Source organism: Danio rerio, chromosome 3 (genome assembly GCF_052040795.2).
Source record: "Danio rerio strain M-AB ecotype USA chromosome 3, GRCz13ab, whole genome shotgun sequence".
Lineage (NCBI taxonomy): Eukaryota > Metazoa > Chordata > Actinopteri > Cypriniformes > Danionidae > Danio > Danio rerio.
This window is the reverse complement of record NC_141023.1, coordinates 32,135,004-32,138,289: the sequence shown is the minus strand read 5'-3', so window position 1 is coordinate 32,138,289 and position 3,286 is coordinate 32,135,004. Positions and strand designations below refer to the sequence as shown.

Sequence of the window (3,286 nt, the reverse complement as noted above, 5' to 3'; positions counted from 1 at the left end):
CCCCCCTGTGGAATTTTTTTTTTTTTAATATTTCCCTAAAGTGCTGTTTAACGGAGAGGAGATTTAGCACATTTTTAAACATGATAGCTTTAATATGTAATTTCGGTCACACTTTATTTTGATAGTCCATATGTTGAATTTTAGTTACATTGCATCTACATGTCAACTAATTCTCATTAGATTATAAGTAGACTGTTAGGGTTGGGGTAAGGGGGAGTGTAAGTTGACATGTACTTGCAAAGTTTCTTATAGTCAGTTAAATGTCTGTTGAAGGAGCATATCAACAGATACTAAGCAGACTGTCTACTAATACTCAAGTGGACCATCAAAATAAAGTGTTACCGCAATTTATAATCAGTAATTTCTTTTGTCTTTACCATGGTGCTAAATATTTTTTAAAATACTAGAATTCAGCTTAAAGTGCAATTTAAAATTTAAAACTATGTTAACTAGGCAAGTTAGGATATTGAGGAAAGTTACCTGATAACCATGGTTTTGTCCTGTAGACCAGGGGTTCCCAAATATTTCAGCCCACGACCCCCAAAATAACAATTGCAGTGACTCGTGACCCCTATTATTCTCGGAGGTGGGTATACTGTAAATATACACTGTACTGTTTCACACACAACAATAGGCTTACAAATATGAGCATATAAAAATGCAACAGTCTGACAAACATATCATTATTAATTTTTTCAATCATTGATTTTTAACCACTTTTATGGGGCTGGGTCGAGGGGGCAGCAGTCTTGGGATAGAACCCCAGACTTCCCTCCCCCCAGACAATTCCTCCGGGGAATCCCAAGGCTTTCCCAGGCCAGCCGAGAGACATTTACATTTAAATTTAGTCATTTAGCAGACACTTTTATCTAAAGCGACTTACAAATGAGGACAAGGAAGCAATTTACACAACTATAAGAGCAACAATGAATAAGTGTAGGCAAGTTTCAGGTATGTAAAGTGTAAGAAGCAAAACATTAGTAATATATATATGTTTTTTTTGTAGTACAGTTAGCGGTGGAGTCGGAAAGGCAATTGCAGAGTAGGAAGGAAAGTGGAGACTAAAAAGTTAGTGAGTTTTTAGTCGTTTCTTGAAGACAGCGAGTTACTCTGCCGTTCTGATGCAGTTAGGGAGTTCATTCCACCAACTGGGCAGATTGAATAAGAGAGTTCGGGAAAGTGATTTCTTTCCTCTTTGGGATGGAACCACGAGGCAACGTTCATTCACAGAATGCAAGTTTCTGGAGGGTACATAAATCTGCAGAAGTGAGAGCAGATAAGAAATAGCAAAGCCAAAAATCGCTTTGTAGGCAAACATCAGAGCTTTAAATTTGATGCGAGCAGCAACTGGCAGCCAGTGCAAACGGATGAGTAGCGGAGTGACATGTGCTCTTTTAGGTTCATTAAAGACCACTTGTGCTGCTGCATTCTGAAGCATCTGAAGAGGTTTGATAGAGTTAGCTGGAAGCCCGGCTAGTAGAGAGTTGCAATAGTCCAGTATGGAGAGAACAAGAGCTTGAACAAGGAGTTGAGCTGCATGTTCAGATAGGAAGGGTCGGACCTTTCTGATGTTATAGAGTGCGAATCTGCAAGATCGAGCAGTTCTGGAAATGTGGTCAGAGAAGTTTAGTCGTTCATCAATCGCTACTCCAAGGCTTTTCACCATTTTGGATGCGATAATGATTGTCCCATCCATCTGGATTGAAAAGTTATGACATAGTTCCTCCAGCGTGTCCGTGGTCTTTCCTGAGGCCTGCTACCGGTGGGACATGCCTGGAACACCTCCCTAGGTAGGCGTCCAGGAGGCATCTAAAACAGATGCCCAAGCCACCTCAGCTGACTTCTCTCGATGTGAACGAGCAGCGGCTCTACTTTGAGCTTCTCCCGGGTTAAGAGCTACTCACCCTACCCATAAGGGTACGCCCTGCCACCCTGCGAAGGAAAGTCATTTCGGCCGCTTGTATTCAAGATCTTGTCCTTTCAGTAATGACCCAAAGCTAATCACCATAGATGAGAGTAGAAATGTAGATTGACTGGTAAATCGAGAGCTTTGCCTTTAGGCTCAGCTCCATCTTTACCACAACGGACCGATACATCCACCACATTACTGCTGCCACTGCACCAGTCTCTGCCTGTCAATCTCACGTTCCATCCTTCCTTCGTGAACAAAACCCCAAGATACTTGAACTCCTCCAACTGGGGTAAGGACTTTCCTCCAACCTAGGGTTGGCAAACCCCCTTTTCTGGTGGAGCACCATGGCCTTAGAAATGGAGTTGCTTATTCTCATCCCAGCCGCTTCACACTCGTAAACCGCTCCAGTGCATGCTGAAGGTCCATGTTCATTGAATCCAACAGAACAACATCATCTGCGAATAACAGAGATTAAATCCTGAGGTCCCCGAACTGGACCCCCTCCAGGCCAAGGCTGCACTTTAAATTTTTTTGTAATTTATTCATTTGTTTAATTTAATATTAACTTCACCTAATGAGACTGGTGGGCACAATGTTTCCAGCACAATTCTTGGTTTAATTTTGGAGACCACCATTTGGAGATCATCGTCCATGTTCAGTTGTGGCCTGTATTTATTTTTAATGTATTTGAGTGGAATAAAGATGTCAGAAAGTTTAACCTTGTGCCATAAAATCAATCTACTGCAGCTGATAATTCTAATTGTTTAATAATATTTATTTGAATTTTGGAAATCACCAATCGACCCCGACATTGTCCCGCGACCTTTCTTAAGAGGGCTAATAATTTGACCTTAAAATAGCTTAAAAATAATTTAAATCTGCTTTCATGGCAAAAAATAAATATTTCTGAAGGGGGCAAATATTATTAACCTTAAAAATGTTTTAAAAGCCGACGCCTAATAGCCTAGTGGTTAAGTGTGCTTACAAATACAGAGTATATTCAGGAATTCTAAAGGTAATCTCAATACCCTATTTTAAAGACTTTCTCAGAATATTTTAGGACCTCATCGCCACTTATCAAAGGTATAAAACCTTCAACTTAATATACAGTTGTTAATAAACAGTTGTAGTTAAATAAATCAATAGAGCACAACCATGGACCAAAACCCAGATGGGCTCGGAAGAAACAATTGGTTGTTTTCAGTGACAGGCTGCCTTTAGGCACCGATTAAACTCGTCTTTCTCCAACCAGGAGTACGCAAACTTATATTTTCCCATTTTGCTGTCTGTTTTGCTCTATGGTTTCAATACACCCAGACGGAGGAGCTTGGCCAGATGCTCAGGGCGACCCGTGTTCAATTCCTGGCTTGAGGT

General features: G+C 40.8%; 1 protein-coding gene across 2 annotated transcripts in view; it reads right to left on the bottom strand.

Annotated features, from left to right (window-relative positions):
- Positions 1-3,286, bottom strand: part of tbc1d10b (TBC1 domain family, member 10b) — a 442,453-nt gene that overhangs the window by 211,897 nt on the left and 227,270 nt on the right. The window lies entirely within an intron of this gene.